This window comes from Canis lupus, chromosome X (assembly GCF_048164855.1).
Source record: "Canis lupus baileyi chromosome X, mCanLup2.hap1, whole genome shotgun sequence".
Lineage (NCBI taxonomy): Eukaryota > Metazoa > Chordata > Mammalia > Carnivora > Canidae > Canis > Canis lupus.
The window spans coordinates 15859138-15880532 of record NC_132876.1 but is presented as its reverse complement, the minus strand read 5'-3'; the positions used below and the strand labels follow the sequence as shown (position 1 = coordinate 15880532).

General features: G+C 44.2%; 1 non-coding gene across 1 annotated transcript; it reads left to right on the top strand.

The window, feature by feature from the left end:
- Window positions 1-17908: 17908 nt before the first annotated feature.
- Window positions 17909-18042, top strand: LOC140628935 (small nucleolar RNA SNORA70). The gene has a single exon (XR_012026850.1). It is a non-coding gene; the product is annotated as a small nucleolar RNA SNORA70 (small nucleolar RNA).
- Window positions 18043-21395: the final 3353 nt, after the last annotated feature.

The following is a 21395-nucleotide window of genomic DNA, read 5'->3' as shown; positions in this document are numbered from 1 at the left end:
CTGCCTCTCTCTCTTTCTCTCTCTGTGACTATCATAAATAAATAAAAAAATTAAAAAAAAACTAAATAAAATAAAGAAATCAAGGCATTGAGGAGCTCACGTACCTGCCCAGGGTCACACAGCCTGTAAGTGTCAAACTAAGGACCTCCATCTGTATGACTCTTAACTCAGTGCCACCTACCACTTTGCTGGCCTGTCCCCAACTCTACCCCTTACAAATGGTAGTCCCTGAGATAACTAAGTAATCACTTTTCTTTTTCTCCTCAGTTTTTCTTTGTTCTCTGAGCTAAACTGTCGGTTTCTCCCACAATCCATCCTCGGAGTATGGCTTAGTTAAATCATTCATGGGGACTGAGGTCAAACCTGCGTGCTGGATAAAACCAGAGATTGTCAAATTCCAGGTGTGAGAAGTCAGCAGACTTCAGAGACACTGAATTCAATGACAAAATAGGAAAGGAAGAAACAATACTCCAACCTTTCCTTCACCCCCTGTGTTAGCTTTAAGACTGAAGATTTTTGGTCTTAGAGTTAAATTTGCCAGAAAATGTCCCAGATGGAGTGGGATGTGCACAGTGTGATGACCTTCCCCATCAGTGTCCCTGCTGAACTTGAGACCATGCTTTGGGTTTGCACTTCATACTGAAAGTCTGATGCAGTCAGTCCAACAGTCGCCAGGCCTTCACTGAATGTGATAGTGCAAGGCTGGTGCCTGAGGACTTCTGCCTCCCCCCATTCATTCTTTGATTCATCAAATATTCATTAGCATCATTCATCCAGGTGATGCAGAACAAGGTGAATAAAATCCTTGATCACAGCATCCAGAGTCGTCTGTCGGAGGAGCAAGACAAGTAACCAGAATTCCAAGAGTGATCAGTGCTAAGGCAATACCAGACCACGCTTCGCTCAACGGCTCTTCTCAAAACTCCGCACTTTCGAAATATTCCACGATGGTTTTGTATGCCTATACCCATTTGTGCATTCAGCTAATGACCATTTACTGACGATGCAGTCTGTGCTGGGCACCAGAAACAGGAAGAAAGATAGATGCCCTCAAAGAACTCACTGTCCAGACCACGAAGTTGTCGGGGGTGAGACAATGACAGTCCTGGTTAGGAGATACACAGGCTTCAAGCGGCACAGCGCTGGAGCTTCCACCTAGTCTGGATGAGAGTAGAGGGGGTGAAGGAGGCTTCAAAGGCTCTCCAGAAGAAGTGGCCTTGAAGCTGTGAGGGAAAGCCAGCCAGATAAAAGGGTAGTTGGGCTTTTGTGAGGCCCAGGAGGCCTAGAGAGTGAGACAGCCGGCAAGATGAGGGCTCAGGAAAGATGTACTCAGAGTCATGGGTGTACCCAAATGTTGCAGACACTGAGCTGGCCGCCTGAGGAAGGGAGTCTCCTGACATCAAAATTGGAAAAGCAGGGTAAGGGGAGAGGAGCCCAGGCTATCACTGCAGGGTGAAGATCTAGGCCTTATTTCTGCCAGCCAGTTAACAATCTTGAAGGGGCACAAAATACCCCAGAAGGAATCAAAATATGGTTTTAATCACTACGAGTTTTCACTAGATTCCTCTTACTCAACTGGCAAAAAGTAAAGAGCACCTACCCCTGCCCAAAGGAGTCCTAAAGTAGAGATTTCTTTTGAAGATTTATTTATTTATTTGAGAAAGAGGGAGGGAGGGAGGGAGGGAGAGAGAGAGAGAGAGAGAGAGAGAAAACAAGCTTGCATGAGTGGGGGGAGGGGCAGAGGGAGAGAATCTTCAAGCAGATGCCCTACCAAGCATGGGGCCTGATGAAGGGCTCAATCTCAACACCCATGAGATCATGACCTGAGCTGAAACCAAGAGTCAGACACTTAATTGAGCCCCCCAGGCACCCCTAAAGTGGAGATCTTAAACACACATGTGCATATACATGCACATGTGCATGCACACACACACACACTTTGCTAAGCTTACTTATCTCTTCTGACATTGTTTGCACACCCCTGTGCAGCTTTCCAGAGACAGCTACTGGCCAGGCCTCTGGCTGGTGACCACATTTGTCATGGCCTTGGCAACCACTCAAGAAGCTGAAACCACAAAACGCATGGCTTAGGGCAACTTACTAGAAATACTGATTTATTTCATTGCATTTAAAATATGTTAAGAGGCCTCCAAAGAAACACCATCCCAGTCTGCTCTGCCCCCGCCCCACCACAGGACCTGCTCCCAGCTCAGGCGCTAGGTCCTCCAGCTGGGCTGTGGCCAGAAGCCCAGAGTTATCTTTCCCAGTGACTGTGCCAAGGACCCCAGCACTTCGCTGCCCAACTGCACGGGGAGTGGCAGATGGAAGTGTCTGGAGGGGGAGGTGAGCCACCTGACCAGAATTCCACCTCTAGGGCCCCACACTGCAGTGCTCAGGAAATCCAGTGCTGTCTTATGCAAAGTATGTAGGCAAGCCTGGTGGATCCTGACTACTTTTAACTTTTGTGATCTTGGTAGTGTCACGCGACCTGTATGTCAGAGCCTCAGCTTCCTCTTCAAAAAATGAGAATAAGCCAACCTGGAGGGCTTCGAGGACCAGTTAAGCAAGATGACAGATGAAAAAGCACTCTGTAAACTGGGGAATATCAGTATTCCCGTCGTCCTGATTCCCTCTGCCCAAAAGACAGACCCTGGGGAGAGCCAGCCCATTACTTCCTCAAGGCAAAAATGGCAGCAGGCATAACTGAAGGGAGAGAGAGGATGCCACGGCCCTTGGCAAGCAGGAGGCTTGCCTTGCAGAACTGGGCAACTGGAAAAGCAGGCTTCAGGACACAACCTCGTGGCGGCCTTATTAGGAAGATGCCTCCACTTTGATTTTCCTAAGCTGCTTTCTGCAGTGGCCCAAGTGTCCACAGTGGCCAGGGCCAGGAGATGGCCCCTCTGTGCTCAGGACTCAGGGCTGCTCTTCTCCAAGAATGCAGCACAAAGTCGGGATTGGTATCTGCTTTTTAAAAAGATTTATTTATTTATTCATGAGAGACACAGAGAGAGAGGCAGACACATAGACAGAAGGAGAAGTAGGCTCTCTGCTGAGCAAGGAGCCCAATGAGGGACTCGATCCCAGGACTCTGGGATCACGACCTGAGCTGAAGGCAGACACTCAACCACTGAGCCGCCCAGGGGCCCTGGTATCTGCTCTTAATCTCATTCCTTCCCCTCTGGAAGAACAATTAGGATTAACTCCATTTTACAGAGGAAGCATTTGGAGCCTAGAGAGGTTCACAGACACTCTCCAAGCTCCAAGTCACAGTCAAAGTCATTCACCTTCCAGTATCCCAACAAAATGTATTTATTTCTAATGTATTTTCAATGTTTCAAGATGTATTTCTTCACTCAACAAATCTGGCCTGGACACCTACAAACCACTAGATTCGTTCCAGGGGAAGGAGATGTGCAGGTGAAGAACAACAAAGCCACTGAGATTCCAGCCTTGAGGAGCACACTTTCTAGAAAGGGTGGGGAGAAAAAATTAACTTGTAAAGAAATTCATTAACAAGTTAATTTCCCATAGAGGGTGATGCTAGGAAGACAATAAAGGAAGAAAGACCTCTTTGAAAGCACCTGATGGGGCAGCCCGGGTGGCTCAGCGGTTTAGTGCCACCTGCAGCCCGGGGCCTGATCCTGGAGACCCGGGATCGAGTCCCACATCGGGCTCCCTGCATGGAGCCTGCTTCTCCCTCTGCCTGTGTCTCTGCCTCTCTCTGTGTGTGTGTGTCTCTCATGAATAAATAAATAAAATCTTTTAAAAAAAAAAGAAAGCACCTGATGGAGGAGGAGGAAGTTTCCAGACAGAGGAAGCAACCAGACAGGCCCTAAGGCAAGACAGAGCTGCTGGGCTGCAGGCTTGGGAAGACAGTGGTCAAAGGCCAGGGTTACTGGAGGCAGGGATGAGGAGAAAGAATGGAAGGTGACAGGGATCCCTGGGTGGCGCAGCGGTTTGGCGCCTGCCTTTGGCCCAGGGCGCGATCCTGGAGATCTGGGATCGAATCCCACATCGGGCTTCCGGTGCATGGAGCCTGCTTCTTCCTCTGCCTGTGTCTCTGCCTCTCTCTCTCTCTGTGACTATCATTAAAAAAAAAAAAAAAGAATGGAAGGTGACAGAACCCAGGTGACATTGGCAGGGAGCAGATATGGAAGGTCTTGTAGACTCCGGTAGAGAGTTTAAATTTTATTCCGAGTGTCTTGGGAAACGGGGGTGGAGGGTGGGGGGGTGGTTAAAGGATCAACACATCCCACCAACCAGCAGGTGAGGGATGGAGCCCAGAGCACAATGTGGCCGGAAGCGGGCACACAGATCATCAAAGTAAGTGGTTCTGGCCGGAGAGGATGTCAATCATAGTGGAGCCCTTAAGACCGGAGAAGAGGAGTTGTGAATGGGTTCAGGATCCGTTGATCCGTCGGTTGTGGGAGCGGTGAAAAGTGAAGAATCAAGGATGGGAGGAACCATGGGTGGCACAGCCATTACTACAAAGGAGATATCTGGGGCAGAAGTGGGGCAGGGAGGGGTGTGGTGTAGAAACCTGGGACTTTGGTGTCGGTCCACGTTAAATCTGACATATGTATTCAAGGGATTAAATCATGGACAAAAATAGACACAGTCCCTGCCTCCATTGGCTGAAATGGTAGGCTGCTGGCAGACAGGACTCCTAAAGAGGATCTTGACCGGGGCCCCTGGGTATGGTTGAAGGGAGTCTGTGGAGCCCCTGAAATTCTGTCTCCACAGATACTTCCCCTTGAATCCTTTTGAGATGTTGATTAAAACAGTTGATCACCAAAAAAAAAAAAAAAAAAAAAAGAAAGAAAGAAAAAATAGGTGATCTCAGAAAAAAACAAATTACACACTTACACACCCCTCTGGGGCTTCCTGCCACTCCCTAGTACACCTTCTATTCTGATGCTCTTGAACTCTACACAGACCCTCACACCTGCTCAGTGATTTCTCACCTCCAAGCCTTTGCTTCTGCAGCCCCTTCCACCTGGAAGGACACCCCTTGCATCCCTTGCCCTCGCAGCTTAGCTCACCTCTGATCATATCTCTTATGGCTCTGCCTTTCCCTGAGTGCAGCTGTACACCGGTTCCGTGTCCTCATTGAGCTTATGATAAGCGCCTTGAAGGGGAAGTGCAGAAAAAAGTGTCTGGTGGGGAGATGGTACGTTGAAAGATCCGGGGTGGGGAACCATGAGACGGCCTTGTAGGCCAGGTAAAGGTGACATGGGAAGACATTGAGAAGTTGTATGCGAGACATGATCAGATTTGTATTTGAGAAAGATCACTGACTGCTGGGGGCGGTGGGGGGTTTGGGTGGGGAAAGCAGGCAGTCATGTTTCCTCCATGAACTGTCAGGGGGAGAGTGTCTGCCAGTTGTGTTTAGCTTGGTGTGCAGGAGAAACAATGTACCCACTTCCTCCCACTCTCTACCTTAAGCATGTGGAAACCACAATCAGCTACACCAACAGAAGACAAAGGAAGCTGGCTTATTTTCCTCTCCCAGGAGATAAGACTCATCCTTTCTTGATGGTAGGCCATTTGGGATGGGGCATGTGATAGGAAGGGACTATGGCCCTGCTCCATCGAAAGACAGACCTTTTTGGACAGCACCCTTCTTCAGAGCCCTCTGAGCTCGTTCTCTACCCTGACATTCTGAACTGCTGGGAAGCACTTATGGCCATCAGCAATGAGCGGTGGGGCTTGTGAGTCCCTGCATTGGGTTCTTGGGCCACACTTGTATCAGCCTGGCGAGAGACAGAGAAATGTGATGTTTGTGGAGTTGGGGGGAGGGGTTGGGGGAACCCACAGAGAGCAAAAGCTTGGATCTTCTCTCTTTTTTTTTTTTTTTTTAAGCTTGGATCTTCTCAAGTTGACACAAAGGATTTCTCTCAAGACTGGGAGGTATAGGAAGAATGTAGCATTTGATTCTGGTTTATAATTAACTGGAGGAGTAGTAATAGGGGTGATTTTAGAGACAATAATGCTTTCAAAATCCCTTTTGTGGTCTCCTGGGCTTTGAGGTCTATTCATGTCCAAAGGTTGGAGGCCTTGGCCGAAACACACTCAGGGCATTGCAAACACCTCATGGAATCACATCTTTCTACCTTCATGACATTGGTTTTGAATGTAAGCTCAAGAGTCAGACTGAGTTCAGGATGTGCCACTGTCACTTATCCATGTGACATTGGGTGACTCAAATTCTCTGAGCCTGCATTTAATAGCACCAACTTCTCAGGATTGTTGTGAGGGTGAAATGGGATGCCACATGCCAGGGACCTGGTGCATCCTGTTAATGGTTAGTAGTTACTGAATGCTTACTGGTACCTATAACTAAACCCTCTGGCAATTCCCTCCCTGCCCCTAACCATTCATTATCTGACTTCTTATTGCCATAAACAAACACTTTTAGAGACTTCTTTGAATTCTCTGGAATAAATAGTCTCAAACAAGATGAGCCTAAAAACCAATGCTTGGAACTATGAAACCATTGATTTGTTTTCTGTATATGATTGATTTTGCTCAGGATTATGTATCTGCCCAAAAAAGGGGGAGACAATAAGACCAGATTTTTTTTTAATTTTTATTTATTTATGATAGTCACAGAGAGAGAGAGAGAGAGAGAGAGAGAGAGAGAGGCAGAGACACAGGCAGAGGGAGAAGCAGGCTCCATGCACCGGGAGCCCGATGTGGGATTCGATCCCGGGTCTCCAGGATCGCGCCCTGGGCCAAAGGCAGGGGCCAAACCGCTGCGCCACCCAGGGATCCCCAATAAGACCAGATTTTAAAGTTTATATTATCAGGCAGAAAAGGAGTAAATGTTTTTTTTTTTTAAATTTGGTGCCATCCACAATGAAACTAGAAAGCACTCCCAAAGGTCTTGTGTCTGAGTGATGAGGTGATGGCTGCTGTCTTTTCTCTTCAGCATATCTGTACTTTCTAATGTTCCTTTAAGAAACCTACATTACTCTTACACATTTTTAAAAATCACAATTAAAACGAGGAGAAAGGGGCACCTGGGTGGCTCAGTTGGAGTAATGTCTGCCTTTGGCTTAGGTCATGATCTAGGGGTCCTGCGATCAAGCCCTGTGACCATCTCCCTGCTCAGCAGGGAGCCTACTTCTCCCTCACCCTCTGCCTGCAGCTCCCCCCACCACTTGTGCTCTCTCTCTCTCTTTCTCTCTCTCTGTGTCAAATAAATAAATAAAATCCTTAAAAAAAAAACAGAAAGAAAAACAGTGCAAGTGCCTTTTCAAACTTGTCTGAATGTTCAGAGCAGTGTAAAATAAGCTAGTTACAGCTTCAAAAAATTAACTAGTTTAATTCATGCTGTTTGTTCACTGAGAGTTAATTTAATATACTTATCCTAGAAAATAATGCATTATTCAGTTTAATCAATATTCATTTGTTCTTTGCATAATCATATTTGCAAAGGCATTTATTAACAATGTGCCTGCAGACTCACAGCAAAAGGCTGTGCTATAAGTAGAGTGAAAATTTTGATATAAAAGAAAAACAATGAATTTACCAACAATAGACAAATGATTGATTCTAATATGCTGCAGGTTTCCATTTAAAATGCAGCCAGGAGTCTTTTGCATGTGTTTTTATTGGAAGCAGCAATAGATACACTGTCAAATTAATGAATATCATGTTAATTCAGAAGGAAATTAAATCTGGGTTATTATCAAATAGTTGGCATATTGGTGCATGTAACGTTGGCTCTTTGTACATAACCTCAATTGACTGGAACAGTCGATGCAATGGATATTTGCAAATGTTCTTGTGTAGCTAACAAATACGTATGTTTCTATTCTAATCTGGATGCTTAGCGTTACATAGACACAGATAAAGCTCATGTTAGGTTTTTAAAACATTGGGACTTGAAAGATGTCACCTTTTAGAAATAAAGAGGTTTCCTCTGAAGAAGTCCTATTGCATTATTGAATTTTTCTTTGAGAATATTGTTTAGATTGTGATTTTTATTGCTCATTGATTCATTTTATGTAATTTTTCAGAGCTTAGACTTTCAAGAAGCAACTGGGAAAGTGGACTTAGAGAATTGTTGACCAGCATCCATACCATGTTCAGGACAATGCACCCTTCAGAGCAATGGGTAATGTTACACTGGCATCTTCATTTCCATTTTATTGATTCAATATTTTTTTAAGCTGAAATGTAGTCGTTAATATATTTTTTAAACAGAACAACCTATTAAAAGATATTTTCAGCTAGGTTGGAAATTTCCAAGAAAATATAGCTTGGGGGCAGAGGTTGGGAGAGGCTAGTGTCAACACTAAATTGAGATGTAATACATTATGTTAATTTCCAATCAGAGGAGGAACTCTGAAAGATTTTACATGGTTCTTTCCACCGCGCGTGCAACTTAAACATTTAGTTCTATGGAGAAATGTTTAAAGCCTTATATTCCATGATTACGCAGAAATAGCTCTATGAAAAAAAGGAGTCTACTGGTAAGGTGATACCCCACCAATGGGGGCAGGGTATCTTCCATTTATAGATGAATCTCACTTACATACAACTCTTTGGGTGGAATATATTTACAGAAATAACAAAGTATGGTGATGGTCCTTCAGCCAGCATTTGATGCCTCAACTATGCAGAAAGATAAGGTGTATTCTTCCTACTGAACTTAAAAGGGCATTGAGCAAACATTGCAACTATGGCAGCCTTGAACAGGGTGATTACATAAACAAACAGTTGAGGGATTTCCTATAAGATAAACCCCTTTCCAGAGGGGGCAGCTAAATGCTTGAGTTTTCAAAGAAAATATTTATCCAGGGAGAGGTGAGCAATGGAATATATTTAACAACTAAGGCAACACACACGGGACACACCTCCTTCTTCAGATGTCCATCGGAACCCCATTTCTAATCATTTCCTGTAAAAGTACATCTTAAAATATGTGATTTTTGAAAGTCTGGTCGAATTTTTTTTTTTATTGCGGAAAAAAAACCCCACCTTCTTACATTCTACAAATGTGACTTGTATTACTTCTTGGTGGGCAGAGAATCCTCATGAAAACAGCTATAACTTTATGGCAGAGGTTGCTGAGGGCAATCTGGTTTAATTTACAAAACCAGACGTCAGAGCCAACATTGCTGGAAGACAACGGTTCAGGAAAGGCAAGCAAGGGGACAGTGATTTACCAAAACCTAAAGATCATATTCACATCTAGACATAGATGCAAGCTTTCTTTAATGCACCCAAGAAAAATGTTTAAAGTTTCCCGATTCTGTATCAAGCTCGGGGGCTTCTGGGTTCACAACTTTAGAAACGACCCTTAATATCAGCCATGGTCCCGAGGATCTGCCTTTTCCTCACCTGCCAACACAGTCTTAGGAGTTTGTTCAGGAAAGACGTCATTTGGATATCTTGCCAGGTCAGTACAGGTAGCTCAGGCACCAAAAAAAAAAAAAAAAAAATTCCATTACAGCCCAACTCCAGGTCCTAGCGAGGTGACGTTTTCTGCTTAGAGCTGTGTGCTCACTTGGTAGCTACTCAGTGGTCAGGATTCATCTTTCCCAACCAGGGGCACCGTCTCTTATGCAGAGGAGACCTCCCCCAGTTGCGAAGTTTTATGGGGTGTGTAGGGAGTCATCTCAGGGAGAAAAAGATCCTGTGGGACGCTGAGTTAATTACTCAGGTGCAGCAAACTCACCTGATAATCCATCTGTGGACTCCAGAGGGCTGCAGCTGGTTAAACGAAACTGCAATGTCATTTATAGGGAAAAACAACAACAACAACACTCTTCCAAATCAAAGGGGAGACAATACACTTTTTAAAGGACCCCAAGTAATGTACCTGATGTCACCTGGAGGGGTTTTAACTTTTTTTCACTCTTCTGTCAGTTTCTTGCCAAAGTGAAGAACTACTGTGTTATATTTACAAATACACTTGTTAAATGAGGGTATCTTTCAGACTAATTATGCTGTGGTTTAACAGCTACTGTGGTACTGCCATTGTATGCAAAGGTGAGGATCCAACCATAGCTAATCTTTACCTCCACCTCTGGCCCTTCTCGGTGAATCTATCCAGTCTCGGGTATTAGCCTTCATTAAGCAAAACTTGGTATTTCCTGCCCTGCTCCGCCGCCACTGGTACTGAAATGTCACCCTGTGACTCCTACATTGATTGGGCCTGTGTATCTCTAAGAGGTTGCATTTCTTCAGTGGTCTGGCTGCAATGCTGAGGTTTGAGAACTGTGAGGTTGCTGAAAACACACAGGACCATGAAATCATATGATGTCAGATGATGCTACCCTTCACTTTTTCCGCTCGCTGTCCCAAAGGATCAGCCTCCAAAATCCTATAATCCTGTATGTGAAATATACCCGCATTCAAATCAAGCCACTCATTTGAAAACCTTTTTTATTAGGGAAATTTTTCTAAATATACGGAAGCAGAAAAAAATAGTACAGGGCTGCCAAATTGACCTCGCACCCGGCTAGGACAGTAATTATGATTTGGCCGTATGTGCTTCATGTCTTCCTACCTGCCCGGGGCTGCATTCTGCTAAGGTAAATGCCAGGATTGTGTTCTATCACCCCTGTGCACTGCAGAAGCCCCTTCAGAAAGTCTATGGGCATTTTCTGACATAAGCAGAAGGCTATTTTCTGAGCTAACCCACTGAATGACAATTCCCTGGCATCCTGTAATATCCAGTTCATATTCACATTTCCTAGATTTCTCAAAAGTCCAAACCACTAGATGCAGTCATTCCTCTCCAGGAGCAAGTGGGAGCATGAGCTCCTTACCAAAGTTTCTATATACCCAGGGCCCCACACTTGGTAGGGGCTCAGTTAGTTTGTTGAATCTGGCCTTTTCTCTTGGTGGAGAAAAGAAATCATAAGTGACACAAGGAGAGGGAGTTTTTTCCAGGGCAGCTGCAGCTCCCCAGTGGAAGCCTGAGAAAGCTAATATTGATTTCTGTAGCCCCCTGCCCAAGTGTGATAATGCTCCTCGTGAATATCGCAGGCATATTGAAAAGGCCACCTTCCCTGGGCTGTCTCTGTTCTCTGCTCGCTGTGTGCATCTGCAGTTAATTGAGAAGCTGATTAAAGAATCAACTAACCTAAATTGAGTGGTTTTGTTGTCTCCTTTTTCATTTGATTCAGCTATAAAAGATTAAGTAAATGCATTTCCCCTCCCTCCCAAAAGTGCAAAATCTAGTACACATGCCAGCTAACTGTTCTCTCTTATGACTAATTGATGTTTTGCACTCACAGCCTTGAAAAATAATCCTTTCCATGCCCAGTGCTGGTTGTAATGAGATATATTATGCTGACAGCTTGAGCCCTTGCGAAGGTATGGAACTCAGCATGTAAATAATTGTGTCTGCAATTTAAACATTTTGTATAAATGCTACAGTGTTTGAGGTGAAGGCCATGCTTGCCAGCACTTGGCCAGCCATGCCTAGCCGTGCCACTCAGCCACTGTTTGGCCCCTGCAGCTTTTAACTAGCCATGTGTCGCCTGGCACGGCACCTAGCACAATCCTTGGCAAAGGGGAATTAGTCAACAAATGTTTGTAGGACAAACGAACGAAGGAATCCCCCCCTCCAAAAAAAATCTAAACACAATAAAAGTTTATTTCTCACCAGAAAGAGAAAAAGAAAAAGCTAAATCAGCTAGTCCCAGGAGAGAACACAGGAGGCTGGCAGCTCCAGGGGCTTGTGGCTGAGTTCAATCCCTCGTGCGAGGACCACAGGCTATTGGTTGACTTACACTGGCTAGCCACAGGGTGCAAATAAAATCCTTCATTTCAAATGAGTATTTAATGCGGTTTTTTTCTTTCTCATAAGATCTGGTCATCTTTCTAGCACTCACAAATTGATATATCAAATTCTGGATAAGAAAGTTTAAAAATCACAGTTAAAAGAGCTCTAAAACCATCAATAACAATGTTTCAGTTCTGAAAAGCATGAGAACAGATTGACTCAATTGGAAATGTTGAGTGGCTGTGTGGGTGGAAGATTCAGACAGGAGCTGCTGACTGGTACAAAGGTTTATCCAAGAACTCAAAAACCAGGGCTATTGTTTGACCTGGTAATCTCAAGTGTGGGACTATATCCCAAGGGAATAATCGAAAAGACAAAACCTAGTTTTATAAGGATATTTAGCAGCAAAGCCACTTGGAATAGGGGAAAATTGGAGACAACCCAAATGCCCAACAGTAAGGAGACTGGCTAAGCCAAGAATAGCATATCAATTCGGCGGTGCACTGCACAGCCATTAGAGCATGCAGCAGGTGGTTTGCTTCAATGTGTGGCGATGTCTGCATGAAATAATGTTAACTAGAAAAAGCAGAACATGAAACATCATGTGCCCAGAGATTACAACCCCATAGAAATATACCTGGTATTTTGAAAAGGGTCACAAAGGCATCAAGAGTGATAGAAACATATACCAGAAACTAGTACAATATTGTATGTCAGTTATTCTTCCGTAAAATAAATACATAAAGCGATTGTAGAGAGAGAGTATAGACAGCATATATATATATTATAGATTGCAGATACTACACACACACACACACACACACACACACACTAAGTTCACTGAATTCCTTTTCTGCCTTGTGGATGGTTGTTTAAGTGTGTACTGGGTAGCAAGGAAAAGAAGGAAGGGAGAAAGTAACGAAAAGAAACTGCCAACTGTAAACTCAGGCTATCATTTAAAGCATTCTGTCTTTCACTGATGTTCATAGATTAAGAACACCAGGGAGAAATGCAAGTAGGAAATCAGAAAGAGCCAGAAACATTGAAATCTGGTCCATAGGCCTAGTAGAAAGTCAAAATTCATTTGGAACAAGATCCCTTCTGAATGCCTTGTAGCCCTGGATCAACAATTGGAAGCCATAATGCTCAAGATGTGTTCGGACTCCTACAGGGAAAGACAACTTCCCGGCCAGCAATGTGTGTTTCTTAGCAAACCACTTCTCCAGTGGTGACATCACCATGAAAGCAAAAAAAATCCACATCCCCAGAATCCACCACCACCCTGCAGGAAACAGCATGCCAAAACCTTTAGAATTGATTTCTGTGCACTTATAGCACACCTTCCAGATTCTGTGGCTTTAATTCATCACTATTGAAAATTAGAAAGCATTAGTTTGGGATTGTATTTGCCACACGGCCCCAGCAACTAAAGGGGGGGGGCCTTGGAAAATAAGTAAAATCATTACCTTAGGACTTTAGTCCCAAGGTTCACTGTAGGACATCCTCAGAGATCTTTTAAAAATCTTTTGTCCATGCCAAAATTAGCCTTCATTGTTGCTGATTTTCCTTCTCAGGATTTCTCCGAAACGCAATTATGATTAAGAAGTGAGACTGTAATGTGTTTTGGAAGAAAGAGCGTCACATGCCTGTGTCTGTGGGAGCGTTTTTACATATAGGACAAAATCGAGGGGGGAAAAAATCCCTTAAAATTTTTTAAGGTATCAAGGCGTGTGATCTCAGCATACAAGTTGGGAAGAAGCCCGAGATGATGACAGGCAGCAAAATGTGTTTGATCTGAAAGTTTTCATTTACGCCACCGTTTTATGGCTGCGAAGGGGCTACCGCAGAATGGTGGCTCCCTATCGGGTTTTTCTGTGCCCAGAATCTATGTAAGACAACCACCCCCTGCGAGGTGCTTAATATGCTGCCCCAGCCTCACAAGCAATGCCCTTGCCGACAGACTGACTCCCTGGCATTTGTGCTGATATTAAAGTTGCAAAATCAAGTGTTAAGGAGCCATATTTTTTTCTTGAAGGAAAAAGATTTACCAGTTTAATTAAACAGCGCATCCCTTTCCTTTGTGCCTCCCTCTATTCCTGCCCCTTCTGCCCCCCTGGGGCCTAGAAGGAATTTTGCTGCCCCCAAGAAACCTAGAGCCCCAAGGAGCCCAAATGCTTTGACCGTGTCTGTGAACAGGAGATCTATTTAGAGACAAGTGACTGGGTCTTGCTTTTCCTTCCTCGACCCCTGTCGGAGGTACATGCAGTGCGATTTTCTGTCTAGTTGGCAAACAAGCAGCGATTCTGTTAATTTTGTGATTTAAAAAACAAAACAAAAAAACGAAGGAATGAAGAAGTAGACGATAATCACTGCCCTAACTCTAAACAAAGCACTGGTTTTTCTTCTCTATTCTGTGTCTCTGCCTTCTCTCAGAGTCTCTCGGATTCTAGAGAAGTTTGTCATCTTTGCCTTTCCATAGGCATAGGTAGGTGTGTGTGTGTGTGTGTGTGTGTGTGTGAGAGAGAGAGAGAGAGAGAGAGAGAGAGAGAGATGGTTACCTTTCCTCAGCTATAAAATGGGGATAATACTTCTTGTTCAACCTCAGCGCCTCGGGTTCCTAGGAGGATGATGGAATGAGATCCAGAATGAGCAAGTGGCTTTGAGAAAAGCTGATAATGCAGTGCAAGTGAAAATGTTGCTATCTTTTCTTTGAGATCCTTTTTTTTTAAAGTTATTGTTTATTTTTTTTCATGAGAGATACAGAAAGAGGCAGAGACACAGGCAGAGGGAGATGCAGGCTCCTTGCGGGGAGCCCAATGTGGGACGCAATCCCAGAACCCCAGGATTATGACCTGAGCCAAAGGCAGACACTCAACCACTGAGCCACCCAGGCATCCCTTCCTTTGAGATCTTGATAGTATTTATGGTACAGGTGGCTTGTGGAAGGAGATGATTTCTACATTTCCGGTAGTCATTGTCCCAGTAACTCAAACCATTGGTTTGGTAAGGTTTGTCCATTAGATGGGTGCACACTGTTGCCAAATTGAGTTCTGGGTTAGTCCTGTGCTTCAGAGGCACAAGAATAACCATGGGAGCTCCCAGATCAGCTTAGGCCAAGGGGAGGGATGGAAAGAGCGTGGCTAGGAGGAAATGGAAAATGAGCTCTTTTCATCATGGGTTACTTCTGTTAAAATCTGCCTGGGGGAGAGGAAAGAGGCTTGGATGCCATTTTCTTTGGCAAAAGGTAATTAAATCAGTATAAGTCTTTATTTCAAAATCTTGTTTAAAATATTCTTCAGAAAGTGTTGGGGTGCCCCCTTGAACTGAGGCAGTTTGTAATTAAGATCATGACCTCAAGCGGTTGCTACTGAGTTGCTAAGGAATATCAGCTATCCGAAGCTATGTGAATCCATTCACAATCAAGATGAAATGGTGGGCCTGCTTGGTAAGGCTTTATTCAAAGACCTCAGGAAGGCTTTATTCAAAATGGCTGGCTCTGTTGTCCTGCAGCTCCACATTTGAGAATAGATTGCATCATATGAGGGGAGTGTGAGGCTTTCCCAGGCGCCAGACCCCTGGGGGGGTCTTCATCTCTATGGAGCATGGGTGTCCTTCCTCACCTTTGCATGTGCAGCACTTGGTCCATTTTACACCAGTCTCCTCAAACTACCATCTCCACACCTACCGTGGGCCACTGAACATTTGCTGAACTCAGCAGGCGTTTTGAGGTGTCACAGGAGGACACCACGGATTTCAGCAGTCTGACCCTCTTTGGGTACAGCAGGCAGTTCATGCCATTTTTCTTTCTGCATGCAGTCTTTATAAAAGTGAACGGCAAGTGGAAAGCAAAAGAATGAAGTGTTAATACTAGTAAAAAGAAGCTTGGGTCTCTCAGGCATAATATGATTGAGATAAGGATGGAAATCATTCCATGGCCCCAAATTAGAGACTCATTAATCTTAGAATTGGACTCAGTTTTTGTTTTGTTTTTACTAAGAACACTAGAGGCTCAGTTGTGAATGCAAAGAACACAATTAGAGAATGTGTACAAATGCTATGAAAGTTATTTAGAATGGTCTGGATTTTTCAATAATATTTTTAGTTTTCTGGGAATGGAACACCCACACCCACACCCTGCCCTATATAGTGTAAGACAATTTTCTACATGCTCTCAAACCTCTAACGAGACTCCATTAGATGAACACGGAAGGCTGTGTCCACACTTGGAGTTGTGGCACCAACTGTCGTCTGGGCAGTGCCTCTCTGTTCCTTGGACATGGACATAAAAGTTCAGTCTTTTAACCATACTATTTCTCTACCTCTCCTTTATCCTGAAAGAAATCCTATCTATCAACCCAGCCCTACAGCCCCCAAGTGAGTAAACTTGGCCATACAAGCCTTCAGGCAACACTCCTTTTTCTGAGGTGCTCTCACAGCAAAATTATTACTTTAATACAGGCTGGCTCAGAACTGTTCCAGTCTCACTCCAACTGAATCATAAGCCCTCGGGGCAGGAATGTATCTCTTGCCTCTTCTCTGTCCCTCAGGGTAGAGACTAGGGACTTGGGCACTATTATGATCTGGATCGTGTCTGCCTCAAAGTTGTATATAGAAATCCCAATTCCCAGTACTTCAGAATGTAACCATATTTGGAGATAAGGTCTTTTAAAGAAGTGATTAAATCAAAATGAGGCCATTGGGATGGATCTCTAATCCAGTATGACTGGCATCCTTATAAGAAAAGGAAGAGCCACTATGGCCATGCACCCAGAGAAACAACCATGTGAAGGGATCAGCAAGAGGATGGGCATCTAGAAGCCAAAGATGGAGGCCTCAGGGGAACCCAACAATACAGCACCTTGACCTTGGACTTCTGGCCTCTAGGACTATGAAAAAATAATTTTCTGTTGTTCAAGCTACATGATCTGTGGTATGTTGTTATGGAAGCCCTAGCAAACAAATTCAGGTATCTAGTAGAGTATATTATGAATATTTCTAGGTTATCTCTTTGGAAGAAAGAGAGAATAACAAGCAAAAAGAAAGCTATTAAAATATAGCAATGCAACTGAGGTAAAAAAAAACAAATATCATAAATAGGAATAAATAAGCAGATGTTAGGCTAACAAAAACTGGTAAATCTACATATCTGGGGGTCATCACACAGAAAAACTAAGATTTATGGAGCATTTACTATGTGCCAGGCTAGTAGGTGGAGGAGCCAGCCTTTAAATGCAGGCAGTATGACTTGGGCAGACCTGCACTTACTGAGCATGCTTTCAAGTGTTTCAACCTTGAATACCTCAAGTACATTTTGCCAAATGACTCTGTTTTTTTTATTTTATTTTTAAAATTTTATTTATTTATTCATGAGAGACACACACAGAGAGAGAGAGAGAGAGGCAGAGACACAGGCAGAGGGAGAAGCAGGCTCCATGCAGGGAGCCCGACATGGGACTCCATCCCGGGTCTCCAGGATTACGCCGTGGGCTGAAGGCGGCGCTAAACCGCTGAGCCACCTGGACTGCGCTGGTCCTGGTTTTTTTTTTTTTTTAAACAATTCTATTGAGGCATAATTTAGACACTATAAAATGTACCCATTTTAGGTGAATAGCACCTTTTTAAACTCCTGCATTTTTGAGAGAGATGGAATATTTTGTTTCACTTATATGTTATTTCAGAGAAAGCTTTTTTGATATTTAAGAATCCTCTAGTTCTTCCCTATAATTTACTTTTTCTAGACACAGTAATTGCAATTAGTGACATGTAAATGCACTAGCACATTATCCAACCCCCACCAATTTGAGTCTTGCTCAACCCTTGCAGCTACTAATTCTCGAGTGGGTCAAAAAATCCAACACGGTAGGGACACCTGGGTGGCTCAGTGGTTGAGCGCCTGCCTTCAGCTCAGGATCCTGAACCCAGGATCCAGGATCAAGTCCTGGTGGAGCTTGCTTCTCCCTCTGCCTATGTTTCTGCCATTCTCTCTCTGTGTCTCTCATGAATAAATAAATCTTTAAAAATAATTTCAACATGGTATGAAATTTAATCCCCAGAAACTGGATTTCTAGACTAGGTTCTTTAGTACAGATAAGGAGATGCATCTTGAGAAGACTGTTGTTATATTTGGCTGAACAAAACCCTCTAAAGATTTGGAAGAGTCCACTGCAGCCAATTAAGCTAACTATGCTCTTTCTCCTTGGGGGCCTAGTGTGCCATGGCTGCAAACAGTAGCCTCCTTGGTAGTGTATGCAGCCTGTTGATTGCATGGATTGCCCTAAGAGACCTTAGAGACAGCCCTTTATGGTGGAATTTGAGGTCTGACATCATGCTATCTCCAATCTAGACTGCAGACAGGTATGCGAGGTGCCTTTGGGAAGCTCCAGGGCACAGTAGCCAGGGTCCACACTGGCCAAGTCATCATGCCCATCCATACCAAGCTGCAGAACAAGGAGCATGTGATTGAGGCCCTACGCAGGGCCAAGTTCAAGTTCCCTGGCCACCAGAAGATCCACATCTCCAAGAAGCGGGGCTTTACTAAGTTTAATGTGGATGAATTTGAAGACATGGTGGCAGAAAAGTGGCTCATCCCAGATGGCTGGGGAATCAAATACATCCCTAATCGGGCCCCTTGGACAAATGGAAGGCTCTGCACTCATGAGAACCTCACACAACCCTAACCCTATTCATGCCCACCAATAAATCCTACTTCCTGTCAAAAAAAAAAAAAAAAGATTTGGAAGAGTCCAGTGGAGTTGTCATTCTGATGTGTTACTGTTGCTGCTTGACACTAAACAAAATGTTTAGGCATGGGAAGACTACTACTTTCTGCAGTGGGACTGAGTCTTATTTTGGTTCACTTTTGAGCTGGATGATAGAGTTTCCTGAGTTATAAGGGAACTAAGTGATAAAGTTGTTCAAATCTTTTCCAATACTTAAATGCCCTCCACAACATGCTGCTTCTGCCTGAACACTTGATGAAGGTCTCACCACCTGTCTTGACAGCTCCAGAGAAGCCTCGATCATGAGCTCCCCCTTTCCTTATGTTGAGCACAAATTTGCTGCTCTGTCACTCCCACTCATCTGTCCTTTTGTTGTTCCAAGACTATCTGGAAAACCATCAGCTCCATCCCCAGTTCTTAGCTCCTCTCATGTTTGAGGGCAGTTCACAAGTTCACAGCCTCAGTAGCAGTCCCTTGATAACAAGCTTTTGAATCCCTAGATTACAGTAGGAATTCACTGTGCATATTTATCAAAATGCCTCTACTAACGTGTCACATAGAACCAAGCACAATCCTCTAAATGTGGTCCAGTCAGTGCAAAGCACAGAGGACCTTCATCTTCCATTCCTCAACTTTATTGAAATATATTTGACAAGTAACAATTGGGTATGTGTTAAGGTCCATGGTGTGATGATTTGATAAAATGTTGTGAAATGATGACCATGATCAAGCTAATTAACACCTCCATCACCTCCCATAGTTAGCATTCTGTGTGTGTGTGTGTGTGTGTGTGTGTGTGTATGTGTGTGTGTTGAGAACTTTTAGGATCTACTATCCTAGCACATTTCAAGTATATAATATGTTATTATTAACTAGCCACCATGCTAGGTCTCCAGAACTTATTCATTTAATAACTGAAAGTTTGTGCCCTTTGACCAACATCTCCCCATTTCCCCCACTCCAAGCCCCCTGACAGCCACCATGGTTCCATGAATTCAACTTTTTGAAAAAAAAAAAAAAAAGATTTATTTGTTTATTTGACAAAGAGACCATGAGCAGGAGGGGCAGAAGGAGAGAGAATCTCAAGCAGACTCCCCACTGAGCAAGGAGCCCGACATGGGACTTGATCTCAGGACCCTGACATCATGACCTGAGCTGAAATCAAGATTTGGACACTTAACTAACTGTGCCACCCAGGTACCCCTTGACTTAAAAAAATATATATTTATTTATTTGGAGACAGTGTGCACTTGAGTGGGAGGAGGGGCAGAAGGAGAGAGAATCTCCAGCAGACTTCCCACTGAGCATGGAGCCTGACATGGGGGCTCAATCCCATGACCCTGAGATCATGACCTGAGCCAAAATCAAGAGTCTGAGCCACCTAGACTCCCCTGTGAATTCAACTTTTTAGATTCCATATACAAGCAAGATCATACTGTTTATCCTTCCGTGTCTGGGTCATTTCACTTAGCATGATGTCCTCCAGATTCAGGATCCTTCATCTTCCACTTGGTATTAGGTTGAACCATATGCAATTGCCAGTTTGGAGGTCAAAAATGGTCAGATATTGGCAACTTCAACTGGTCAATCTACTACGTTTCTACTAACACAACCTAAGATCAAATTATCTATTTTCAGAGCAACATCATACCATAGACAAATATAAAAAACTTAGAATTCTTTCTATGTTCTGTGCTCACTGTGGATCCACATTCTCCTTGTCTTAAAATTGTGCAGTTGCTTTTGTGGCTCAAGGCCCTCATTTTACATTTCTTTCAGATAATAGTTGAATAAGCCTTTGGAGATCTTGATTCTATCATCCAGAACCTAGACGCCCCTCTTTTGTGTCATTGCCAATCAGATCATCGTGCCATCAAAATCCTCATGTAGGGGCACCTGGATGGCTCAGTGGTTGAGCCTTCACCTTACACTCAGGTCGTGATCCCAGGGTCCTGGGATCAAGTCCCACATTGGGCTCCCCACAGGGAGCCTGCTTCTCTCTCTGCCTGTGTCTCTGCCTCTCTCTGTTTGTCTCTCATGAATAAATAAATAAAATATTTTTTAAAAATCCTCATGCAGATTGGTGGTGATGGGGGTGGATTGTACTGGGCCCAGGGAAGAGGCTTACCCCTCTCCCTTCTGTTTCAGGGAACTAAGTGACTTTGTACTTTCTCCATCAGAGTGTAAATCTGACTTGAGAGTTATCCCTCTCCCCTCCTTCTCCGTGGCCACTTACTCTCAGGCACCACACACACCTCTCAGTACAGTCAACTGGGTAACCAGCGTACTCTTGAGTGATCTTCACCAAGAGGCTGGGTGCCTTCCACTGGGCTCTTTTGTTTGCTATCTGGCTACTGCCTCCAGACCTGGTCATGCCCCCTTGGAAGGGCTTCTTGGTTCCCTCTGAAGGAATTCCTGTATCTGACCCCAGGGAAGCCCCCTTAGACCTCCAGCAGAACCCTTCTGTTTGGAAATGCGGCCCCGCTTGCTCAGTCCCTGCTTCAGGCAGAACTCTCCCCAACACTTGAGGAATGCAGTGTCCAGGGAACACAATGCGGGGACTTAGAGCTGTTATATAACCAGCCTCACCAGGCAGCTTTCTTTCTTCTGATTGACAGGCCCTTATGCAGCCCCAAACTTCTCCACTCTCCTGGCTGATGCCAAGAATTCGATCATTGGCAGTCTGTTCCTATGAGTTAACATTCTTCCCCACTAAACTGCAGTGTGTTTAGGGAAAGATAAGCTACAGGCTTTGTGTGGTGGATCAGTGCAGTGTTCTGACCACGACAGTGGAAGAGAGGGGGAAGGAACAAAAGGAGGTCAGGAAGCCGAAAGAAGCCAGTGTTTGCCTCGGGTTGGGTCTATGAGACTGGTAAAATTGTTCACCCTTTCTCTAGACGAGAAAACTGAGGCTGTAGGTCATGTGCCTG